The sequence below is a fragment of the Phycodurus eques genome, unplaced genomic scaffold (assembly GCF_024500275.1).
Source record: "Phycodurus eques isolate BA_2022a unplaced genomic scaffold, UOR_Pequ_1.1 contig_33, whole genome shotgun sequence".
In the NCBI taxonomy this organism is placed as follows: domain Eukaryota; kingdom Metazoa; phylum Chordata; class Actinopteri; order Syngnathiformes; family Syngnathidae; genus Phycodurus; species Phycodurus eques.
The window spans coordinates 75,329-87,928 of NW_026904030.1; the positions used below are offsets into that span (position 1 = coordinate 75,329).

At 45.0% G+C, this 12,600-nt stretch overlaps 1 non-coding gene across 1 annotated transcript; it reads left to right on the forward strand.

The window, feature by feature from the left end:
* Positions 1–11,749: 11,749 nt before the first annotated feature.
* On the forward strand, positions 11,750–11,821 carry trnae-cuc (transfer RNA glutamic acid (anticodon CUC)). Its single transcript has one exon. It is a non-coding gene; the product is annotated as a tRNA-Glu (tRNA).
* The last annotated feature ends 779 nt before the right edge of the window (positions 11,822–12,600 follow it).

Below are 12,600 nucleotides of genomic sequence, written 5' to 3' on the forward strand. Positions count from 1 at the left end.
CATATGTCGGGACCCGTTCTGGGAAATCGGCTGCGATAGGTAATCTGTGCGTGAATGTCAGAATCAGAATCAGAATCATCTGTATTTGCCAAGTATGTCCAAAATACACAAGGAATTTGTCTCCGGTAGTTGGAGCCGCTCTAGTACAACAGACAGTCAATTTACAGAACACTTTGGAGACAAAGACATTGACAAAAAACAATTGTGTAAAAAGATGCAGAGTCCTCTAGCATTTAGAGCAGTTCGAATGACTAATGTTGCAACAGACCGGTGCAATGACCATTGTGCAAGGGGCGCTGAGACTTCAAGGAGTGTATGCGGTTTAAAGTGACGAGTAGTGCGATAATCTGGGACAATGTTGGTTGTGCAAATGTTATAGATACTCCTCAAACAGTGTGCAAATTGAGCAGATGCTACTCTGGCATGAGTGGCCAGTATATGCAAATAGTGCAGCATGGCGAGACAACTATAGTGAGTGCACGAGTAATACATAATTGGCCCCACAGAAATGTGACAACGAACTCAGTCAAAAAAAATTGCCAGCTTGTTGTAATGGAATTATAGGTTAGGTGTTTAAGAAGTTGATCGCAAGAGGGAAGAAGCTGTTGGAATGTCTACTAGTTCTAGTTTGCATTGATCGGTAGCGCCTACCTGAGGGAAGGAGCTGGAAGAGCTGGTGACCGGGGTGCGGAGGGTCCAAGAGGATTTTGCACGCCCTTGTCTTAGTTCTGGCAGCGTGCAAGTCCTCAATGGTGGATAGAGGGGTACCGACAATCCTTTCAGCAGTTTTGATTGTCTGTTGCAGTCAGAGTTTGTCCTTTTTTGTAGCAGCACCAAACCAGACTGTGATGGAAGAACACAGGACTGATTCGATGACCGCTGTGTAGAACTGTCTCAGCAGCTCCGGTGGCAGGCCGTGCTTTCTCAGAAGCCGCAGGAAGTACATCCTCTGCTGGGCCTTTTTGAGGACGGAGTTGATGTTAGTCGCCCACTTCAGGTCCTGAGAGATTGTAATTCCCAGGAACTTGAAGGTCTCGACGGTTGACACAAGGCAGCTGGACAACGTGAGGGGCAGCTGTGGCAAAGGATGCCTCCTGAAGTCCACGATCATCTCTGCAGTCTTGAGCATGTTCAGCTCCAGGTTGTGTCGCCCGCACCACAGCTCCAGCCGCTCCACTTCCTGTCGATATGCAGACTCGTCACCGTCCTTGATGAGGACACAGTGGTGTCATCTGCAAACTTCAGGAGTTTGACAGTCGGGTTCGCTGAGGTGCAGTCGTTCGTGTAGAGAGAGAAGAGCAGCGTAGAGAGGACACAACTTTGGGGGGCCCCAGTGCTGATGCTGCGTGTGGATAAGGTGGCCTCCCCCAGCCTGACCTGATGTGTCCAGCCCGTCAGAAAGCTGTAAATCCACTGGCAGATGGCAGGTGAGACCCTGAGCTGGAGAAGCTTGGATGAAAGGAGTTCAGGGATGATGGTGTTGAACGCTGAGCTGAAGTCCACGAAAAGGATCCTCGCGTAGGTCCCTGCACTGTCGAGGTGTTCTAGGATGAAGTGCAGTCCCATGTTGACTGCATCACCCGCAGACCTGTTCGCTTGGTAGGAAAACTGCAGGGGGTCCAGCAGGGGACCTGTGACACTCTTGAGGTGGTCCAGCACGAGACGTTCAAAGGACTTCATGACCACAGATGTCAAAGCGACAGGCCTGTAGTCATTCAGACCCGAGATTGCAGGTTTCTTAGGGATTGGAATGATGGTGGAGCGTTTGTAACAGGATGGAAGTTCGCACAGTTCCAGAGATCTATTGAAAATCTGAGTGAAAACTGGAGCGAGCTGGTCCGCGCAGACTTTGAGGCAGGATGGGGACACATGGTCCGGGCCTGCCGCTTTGTTAATCTTTTGTTGTTTGAAGATGCGTCTCACATCCTGTTCATGAATGGTTAACGCAGAAGTCAGAGGTGTGATTGTGGTCGCGGGTGCGGCCGAGTGGGTGTGTGGTGTGAAAGTGTTCTTTTCAAATCTGCAGTAGAAGGTATTCAAGTCGTTGGCTAGTGTGCTATTGTTCTCAGCTTGGGGGGATCGTCGCTTGTAATTAGTCAGCGATTGGAATGCATGCCAGACTGATTTAGAGTCATTTGCGCTAAACTGTTTTTCCAACTTTGCTGCATAGTTTTTTTTTGCAATGTTAATTTCTTTAGTCAGTTGGTTTCTAGCTCGATTATACAGGGCCCTGTCCCCACTCTGATATGCGTCCTCCTTAGCTTGGCGAAGCTGCTTAAGTTTAGCAGTGAACCACGGCTTGTTGTTGAATGTGCGAAAAGATTTTGTTGTCTTTTCACGCTGTCCCAGGTCAGTGTCAGCACTCAGTCACCAGGAGGGTGGAGTCTGGTGTGCAGAAGTGCTGTTGTGTGCCTCAAAGTGAGCAAAGAAGTCATTGAGCTCATTTGGCAGGGTGGTGGAGCTGTCGCAGGTCTGTGGTGTGGGTTTATAGTCCGTAATGGTCTGAATACCACGCCACAGACTCCTGGTGTCACTGCTGTCACTGAAGCGGTGGGCGATCTTCCTGGAGTACTCCCTCTTGGCCTCCTTGATGCCACGGGACAAATTAGCCCTGGCTGTCCTCAGGCCCTCCTCATTCCCAGATCTAAAAGCCGTGTTGCGGACCTTCAGTAGTCTGTAGACCTCCCCCAACAGCTTCTGATTAGCACGGACAGTGATGGACTTCATGGTGGTGACATCATCCATGCACTTGCTGATGTGGTCAGTAAAAGTCTCTGTTTACCCCGAACTGCAAAGATTTTCTACTTAATTTGTCTCTTGTTTTCATTTCACTTTTTATAACAAACAGTTATATGCAAAGGTTAGCTAACTATGCGTCCGTCCGTCTATTTATCTGTTCATTAGCAATCAAATCTATCCATCTCTCTGCTCATCGATCTTTAAGGAAACAGTTACCCTCCAAACCCTGTTTGTAGTGTAGACATATAAAGATATGTGCAAAAGTTAAAAAGCCCAGACTCCTTCAAAGATAGGAAAACAAACTATTATTAAAATGAAGTGTAGTAATTGGGTGAGTAATGATTTATCCATGCTCTGTTTGGGACTATAATTTTAAATCGGTAAATTGGTTTGTTTTGCGAGCAAACCCATTGTAAAATAGTGTGCATAATCATCAACGATACTTTTATATAGTGGTAATACACTTATGCAGTCGTTTAAAATGTGTGTCAATAATATGGTTGTGGTAATGCTAAAATTAGGTGGTTTTCCCTGGGACAGCCCTACTTTTCGGCCATACTACATAGAGAATGCCCGATCTCGACTGATCATGTAAGGGGCCTTCACAGATGGGGACCAGAAATAGGCCGCTGCCTTTTGAGTGGCCTCTCTGTAGTAATTTATGAACTCACATTTATTTCAGTATGCTCGGTGCTGTTCATTGTCATTGCATTCAAATGCATTCAAACGGGCACTCAGGTGAGTGAACTCAGAAAGCGCAGATTTGTAGATGGACAACTACTCGGCTTCTCTCCAGATTGCAAATTTTACTGACTTCATCCTGCAATAGTTAAAAAAATACATATTAGTTCAGAATGCATGTTTGAGGCTGAACAATGAGTACAGTTGCGGAAAAAACCCGTACATACCTTTAATAAAAACAGTTTGCATGGGCACAGGCAGCCGCACCATCCTAACTGCATGCATCTTATTTGGACCAAATAGACATTAAAATAATACCTGTAATTGTACAGAATGTGTGTGTGTGTGTGTGTGTGTATGTGTGTGTGTGCGTGTGTGTGTGCGTGTGTGTGTATGTGTGTGTGTGTGCGTGCGTGTGTGTGTGTGTGTGTCTGTGTGTGTGTGTGTGTGTGTGTGTGTGTGTGCGCTTAACATAAGTACTAAACTGTGTTTAAGAAAAGTAGAAACCGCTGTGACAATACGCAGTTTGAATATTTAATTGGGATTTTTTTTCAGGTATCACAAGAGGGAACCCGCACCATTCAACAATTTGAGAACCACTGCTCTATGCTGTTCATTTAACCTTAATTGTTGTCCATGTGACCCTCAAGGTACACTTATTGATTCATTTAAAATTGGAGGGGATCATCTCCACCCCCCCACCCCCGACAAAGCAACATTTGTCATTCCCCCACCTTTCACACCAAATTTACATCACTGTCTCCAGATCAATCACTTTTTCAAACCACTTCATCAAAATTGTTCAACTGTACAAGTGTCCAAGTTTTTAATTGTGTCAGAATGTCTTTATGTCGCGGCACGGTGGCCGACTGGTTAGAGCGTCAGCCTCACAGTTCTGAGGACCCGGATCCAATCCCTGGCGCCGCCTGTGTGGAGTTTGCATGTTATCCCTGTGCCTGCGTTGGTTTTCTCCGGGCACTTCGGTTTCCTCCCACATCCCAAAAACATGCATTAATTGGAGACTCTATATTGCCCGTAGGCATGATTGTGAGTGTGAATGGTTATTTGTTTCTATGTGCCCTGCAATTGGCTGGAAACCATATCAGGGTGTACCCCGCCTCCTGCCCGATGACAGCTGGGATAGGCTCCAGCACGTCCGCGACCCTAGTGAGGAGAAGCGGCTCAGAAAATGGATGGATGGATGGATGCATGTCTTTATGTCTGTTACAGAGGACTTGCTTCTACTGCTGTTTAAGTGTCCGATCACGATGTTTTGAGCAAATGCCGTACTGAACCAAATGACTTCAAATGATAAAGGATCAAGGATCAATCCACTGTGATTATATAGTGATTTTGACAGAGCAATAAACACACATTCATTTACAAATTTCTGCATTGTACCTGTGTTGAGTCATGCATGTGAAAATGGCGACTCCATTTGGACCATAATAATACTGCAACGCACTTCATATACGCACACTGGCAACAGTATTCATTCGTTAAGTTATTTGAAAGCATATTTATCTAACTTAACAATCATGTGACAACTTGTACACAAAAAATAAAAAATAAATCACTGGTTATTTGAACCGGCGACCGATCCCAGCGGTGTGCGGATGGCAACGTACAATGGCCACAGCTCGAATCACTAAGTAGTTGGTCCGTGACACTGATGCAAACTAAGTACAGTCGCGGTGCTTGCGACTGGGACTGCCAGGACACAGAACATTTTCTGACAAAAAGTGTGACCAAAAATATTTTGTTATTAAATTTCCAGTATTCATATTCGTATTCTTTGACCACCAACGATCGAATCAATTCGATCTCTTACTCTATGTATTAATTCCAAAATCGTCCAATAGTCTAGTCAGCTGAAATACCCGCAACCCTCGACAAGATAAGCGGGTCAGAAAATGGATGGATGGATATTTATAATATAGATATATCCATCCTCCATCCATCCATTTTCTGAGCCGCTTCTCCTCACTAGGGTCGCGGGCGTGCTGGAGCCTAACCCAGCTGTCATCGGGCAGGAAGCAGGGTACACCCTGAACTGGTTGCCAGCCAATCGCAGGGCACATACAAACAAACAACCATCCGCACTCACATTCACACCTACGGGCAATTTAGTTGTCAATTAACCTCCCATGCATGTTTTTGGGATGTAGGAGGAAACCGGAGTGCCCGGAGAAAACCCACGCAGGTACAAGTCTCTGCTAGGATGAAGGGCAAAATTTATAAGACCGTGGTGAGGCCAGCCATGATGTACGGATTAGAGACAGTGGCACTGAAGAGACAACAGGAAGCAGAGCTGGAGGTGGCGGAAATTAAGATGTTGAGGTTCGCTCGAGAAGTGACCAGGTTTGATAAAATTAGAAATTAGCTCATCAGAGGGACAGGCTCCTTCCCTGCTTGAGAGGTGACATTCCACGTCCCTAGAGCCAGCTTCTGTAGCCGGGGATCGGATCGCAAAGGTACCCGCCTTCGGCCACAGCCCAGCTCGCACTGCACTCGACACCTATGGCGCCTCCCACAGGTGGTGAGCCCAGGGAAAGGGGGACCCACATTACCCATTCTGGCTGTGCCCGGCCGGGCCCCATGGGTGCAGGCCCAGCCACCAGGCGCTCGCCTTCGAGCCCCAGCTCCAGGCCTGGCTCCAGAGGGGGGCCCCGGTGACCCGCGTCCGGGCAAGGGAAACCGGAATCCATTTATTGTACTCGTCATCGGGGTTTTTGGAGCCGTGCTTTGTCTGGTCCCTCACCTAGGACCTGTTTGCCATGGGTGACCCTGCCAGGGGCATAAAGCCCCAGACAACTCCTCGGATCATTGGGACACACTAACCCCTACACCACGATAAGGTGACGGCTCAAGGAGGGGATAAACATTGAAGCCATCATTTATTAACAATTAGACAGAATCATGATCATGTTTGCAATTTAACATTATGCAGAATAATTTTGATTGCATTACATAATAGACCAGCACCACCTCTTCACTGCCACCATAGGGTCACCCAGTCCCTCAATAACCCCCTATGCTCGTGACCTCAACCCCTGATGCTGCTGCTTATCATAACAAAACAATAATAATTTTAGCAAGAGTTATGTTCTTAATACACAAAGACATTCCATGTCAGAAAATGCCATAAATTACACACCTACACACACCCACTTTGAAGATTTACGCTTTCTTATATCAAAGTAAACCCGCTCATTTGTTGACATATCAAATAATATGTAAGTATCCCTGAATTGCTTAAAGTGTAATTCACAAAGTCAGGTCACAGAGACAACAAGAATCAACGATGCTTGCAATACATCCATCCATCCATCCATTTTCTGTACCGCTTATCCTCACAAGGGTCGCGGGCAGCCTGGAGCCTATCCCAGCTATATTCGGGCGAGGGGCATGGTACACCCTGAACTGGTCGCCAGCCAATTGCAGTACATAAGGACTAAAGTAATGAACAATTTTGTGTACTGGAGGAACCTGTGTTTAAAATCTCCTTTTACTCTCGTGGTTCCCAGCGTGCTCGTTTTCGTGAAAGAACTACGTTCAGAACAATGTATGAAAAAACAATCAATTTATTCCTGACAGAGTCGATACATTTTGCAGAGCTCTGGGTTCGTAACTATCCCTATCTTATCCTTAGCAGATAGAGAAGTCGAACAAAAAACTGATTCTACCCCAGACTTATTAAATGTTTCAAACGGGACAGTATGGAATCGCTGTCGTCTGATTGGTCCGTGGTCTAATCTGACATCATCCTTGCTCTGCAGAATGATGACCATTTGAGCTGGCTCCAGGTGTCGCCTCCAGACGGCGTCCCACATTCCTGAATTCAATGCCTATAGTGGCTCCCTGCAGTCCTTTTCTTCCTTGACATCTGTTCTTTATTTTTTACTTTCCTGCAATAAACTCCTACCCCCTTATCTGATTATACTGCAATACACATCCTTGCTTACCTTCCAAACTAGTTACACCATGAAACTCTATATTATATTACATATAGAATTACATATTAGAATATAAAGTATTCTATATTTCCTTCAATCCCCCAAGTTGATCTTCTGATAATCAGAAGATCAACAACCCCTATACCTGCAGCCTATTTCACGACAATACTCAACAAAACCTAATCTAAACAGAGCAAATTAAAAAACTTAAGAAGGGGATACAAAGGCGTCGATCAAGGCAGCGAGCGCGCTCATTGTCTCCACGTCCTCTTTCAGCGGCAGCTTCAGATCTTGGCAGTGGGGGTTCTTCCCTTCAAAGGCCTTGAGAGCAAACCTGAGGACAAGACTCCTGAGAAAATGAATAAAACACCCCCACACCAGTCACGCTCCCAGGTGAAATCCGTCATTTGAGTGATTTCCTGCTGAGAGAGAGAGGCTTGATCACAGTGGGGGTTATCATAGAAACCAATGCACAAGTGCCTGTCCATCCACTCCGTAGCAAATGACTGTTTACCGCCCCCTGGACCAAGTCATTATTCAGGTCATATCCCGTCACTTTGGAGGTTCGAAAAACCACTGGATCCGCATTTTTTGATACTGGTACTTTCGCAAATTTTCTCATTATCGGACTAGATGAACTTTTTGTCGGTGGTATCCAATTAATAATAGTCTGTCCTCGGGGTTCGGCCCCTGAGACATCTATACCCAAGGTCAACAGTACTGGATGTCTGTCCCCCGGGGTTACCGAGTGCATCCTACCTCTTTCCAATTTGATCCTGTCCTTCCACCGCCAATTTCTATTCTTCGTCGGCTCCCAGTATCCCGGTTTCGAGTGGATAATCACCTGCTTCCAACTGTAACACAAATCCACCTGCTGGTTCGCTTTGAACCTATGGTTCACCGGATACCGGCCAACTCCCCCATGCCTTGTACTCAAAGCGCACAAGTAAGTATCGTGTCCCGCCGGATTGCCCCAGCGTACACAATTTACCACCTTACACAAATCAAATTGGTATACAGTCCTTTCCCCCAATGTGTAGTTTAATTCTCGGGCCCCTGTTGGCTTAACGGCCCTCTTAGTCACTCTTTCTCCTTGTATTGAAGGCATTCCAAAATAGATTCCTGTAACTATAATCAGGGAGATCACCAGAGTCACGATTATAACCTTCTTTGACCAGACATACAGGATGTACATATTTCCCCCTTTGTTAAATGACAAATTTAACACCAAAACACAGTATCCACACACAACACTATACACAAACAAGCAGGTCGTCTCCTTTGTCGGAGAGGCCCCTGACCAGACCTGGAAACAAACCCTTATATAAATTAATCACAAGTTTGCAACTTTGTCTCACACAAGTGTGAATGTAAATAAACCAAGAATCACATAACATCAGCGTTAAGTCAGCACACCAACATCCTGCAATACAACAATAACACTATCAAGCTCCATCCTCCTGGGCATCCTGTAAAATAATGTTATTTCAACAAATCAGTCATTCAACAGTCTGTAGACCGTATTCTCTCGTCAGTCACACTGTCCTTGGTAACTAAAGGTCTATAGTCTCTTTCACGTGATCACATCCTTCATTACTCCTGTCAGCCAGCTCAGTAGTGCTCCATTTCTGCTTTTAATTAAGACGACACAAACATTAAACACAAAACATGAACAATTAACATGTCATGACAAGCGAGACTTCACAGACAATAACATTAACCTGGACCCAGGAGTGAATGTCCTCTCACATATACCACACAGACAAAACTGAACACAGCACACTTATTGGTTGAACCATAACACCTAAACACCCAACTTCTGCAACCACTCAGCTTGCATTTGAAGGTTGTTAGGTTTGAAATAAATATTACCATCACAACACTAGGTCTTCCTCCTCAGTAAAGCGATATTATAGTAAAAGCGAGTGACGATTTAAAATAGCTCAGGCTAATAATTACCGTAACCAACTGTTAGCCTAAGTCCCCTAATTCCCAACATTACATCCGCCAAATTCTCAAATCAAGTCACTCTCCACCACTACAGACCAGGCTTCTATCCATTGCATTAATTAAACCATCCTATTGTAAATCTCCCTGGCCTTTGCAATACCAAAAACTCGCAAAACTCACACACGCCCCGTCGTAAAGCTGCCCCCCCCCCAGCTGGGACGCCTGTGTCCTGTCATAAACCATTTGGTGCCCATTCCCTGCGAATTGTAGAGCTCTGGGTCTCAGAAGGACATCCCAGATTATTATGTTTGCTATTTCCTCAATTAGACTTAACTTGTATTTATTAATCTATATATGGTGCTTCACTATTACCCTTTTGCTCAAAAAGTCGTTCTCCGCTTGTCCACAAATTTTTGTAATCAACCTGACTTAGGAGACAGAATGCAAATAAATAAACCTCCTCAAAATGGACTTGCCAGACAGATGGAAAAATCCTCTTTGTCCTCCCTGCTCTAGTGCTGAATCTGGGGAGACAATCAAACAGACTAATCCTCATACCATATTAGCCATTCTCAAAAACATGTACTCCACACATTTCCCTTGTACATGATGCAAATTACGCACAGTCTCATGACGTATGTAGCATAAGTAGCAACTCAACTTGACACCTCTGGCATATCCTTCACTTCTGTGAATGAAAAGAGTTGCATTCGCTGTGCTGTATTATTAGTCACTATTCTGTATCAATTTAATATTGTAAGGATGTCTTGAGTTGACTGGCGTACCTCGCGTAATTTTCTTAATCCGGTTTGCCACAAACAGGAACTTCAATGCATATCTACTTACAAAAATCACAGACTCTCTTTTTATTCGCAATTGCAGTCTTCCAGCCACTCTGTAAGAAAACACAAAAAATGACTCCCTATGACACACAAGTTAACGCATTTTTCATTACTTTGCAACCTATGTCAAAGCTCCTCTTCTAGGCACAAACAAGATTAAAGCCATCGTATTGTCATGGTCTGTGTTTTGGTTTGGGTTGTGTTTAGTTTTGTTTTTCCTGTGTTCCATGTTTGTCGTGTGCTCATTAAGTTGTTGTGTCCACCTGTTCTCGTCTGCTTTGTGTCGACCAATCAGCTCTCTCCAGGCACTCATGTCTTGTCCAGGTGTTCCTCGTTGTCTCGTCTATCTGTTTGTATTTAGTTCCCTGGTTTCTTTCAGTTCTTGTCGGTTCATTGTCGTTGTCACGTCTTTGCCATGTCATAGTCGTCAGTTGTCTTTATCATTGCGGTATGTCATTGTCAGGTGTCATTTTCCGTTTCTATTCCACGTCTTACTCACAGGTCATAGTTTGTTTCCAGTTTTAGATATTCGAGTGTTTCTTTGTTACTTTGATTTGATTGGTATCTGTTGTGGGACTTTGTTCAGTTTTCCCTTTTCTAAGATTAAATATTATTTTGAGACTCCCGCACTCCTGCCTTGCCTCCCTGCTTCCCTGCAATTGGGTCCACCATGTTCTTACCTTGTGTTACTCGCCCTCGCCCTAACCACGTACGTGACAGAATGAACCGACCAGAACAGGACCCAGCGGGAAGAAGATGGCGTCACCCTGGACACCACCAAACTGCCTCCCACTGTCCTCAGCCTGCCATCCATACCTACCCTCCTCCAGAAAGCCCTATCGTTCAGTCTTTTCTGTCCTTTTCATCGGGTCCCCCCACTTGTCCTAGTTATTCACCATTCCCTACTATTTTACATCCACATGTTTCTTTAGATTCTGATTTTTCTGATTGTGAAAATGACACCTGACAATGACATACCGCAATGATAAAGACAACTGACGACTATGACATGGCAAAGACGTGACAACGACAATGAACCGACAAGAAGTGAAAGAAACCAGGGAACTAAATACAAACAGATAGACGAGACAACGAGGAACACCTGGACAAGACATGAGTGGCTGGAGAGAGCTGATTGGTCGACACAAAGCAGACGAGAACAGGTGGACACAACAACTTAATGAGCACACGACAAACATGGAACACAGGAAAAACAAAACTAAACACAACCCAAACCAAAACACAGACCATGACACATCCTTGCTTACCTTCCAAACTAGTTACACCATGAAACTCTATATTATATTATATTACATATATAATTACATGTTAGAATATAAAGTATTCTATATTTCCTTCAGTACCAAATAATTTGGATAACAAATGCATGGTCAGCTCGGTGTAATATTTTGCCATTTTCCCACTGTGCCCACCTGAAGTCGTGCTGCTGGAAAGTCGTGCTCCACTGAAAAGATCTGTCAATCTTTGCACATTTAGGTTCACATCCGTTGTGGGGGCAGGGGGGCCGAGACGACCCGGTGAGGGATTGTCTCGATTAACAATTGTTGACTACACCAACAGTGCCTGATGGTCTAGTGGTTAGGATTCGGCGCTCTCACCGCCGTGGCCTGTGTTCGATTCCCGGTCAGGGAATGTTAATCCTTAAACCTATTTGGTCATGTGTTGCTCAGCATTGACTGTGATTTCCATTGACCTGGGTTTGGTTGTCTCTTACTGCAGCCCGAGTGGGGGCACAAACCAGTGCAAACTGTAAGCTGGTCCCAAGCCCGGATAAATGCAGAGGGTTGTGTCACGAGGGCATCTGTCTCAAAACTTTGCCGCACAAATGTGAATGTTCATCCAAAGAATTCCATACTGGATCGGTCGTGGCCAGGGTTAGCAACGTCAGAAATTCAGCTATTGTGGGTCGCAGATGGGTTTAAATTTTATTACCATGGTGTAGATGGGAAGAGGAATGGAGTAGGGGTTATTTTAAGGGAATAGTTAGCTGAGAATTTCTCGGAGGTGAAAAGAATATCAGATGGAGTGATGAGGCTGAAACTTGAAATTGAGGGTGTTATGTATAATGTGATTAGTGGCTATGCCTCACAGGTAGGATGTAACCTAGAGGTGAAAGAGAAATTCTGGACAGAGCTAAACAAAGTAGCATCCCAGACAGAGAGAGTCATGATTGGTGCAGATTGTAATGGACATGTTGGTGAGGGAAACAGGGGTGATGAAGAAGTAATGTGTAAGTACGGCATCCAGGAAAGGAACTTGGAGGGGCAGATGGTGGTAGACTTTGCAAAAAGGATGGAAATGGCTGCCATGAACACTTTTTTCAAAAGACGCTAGAAGATAGGGTGACCTACAAGAGCGGAGGTAGAAGGACGCAGGTGGATTACATTTTGTGCAGATGATGTAATCTGAAG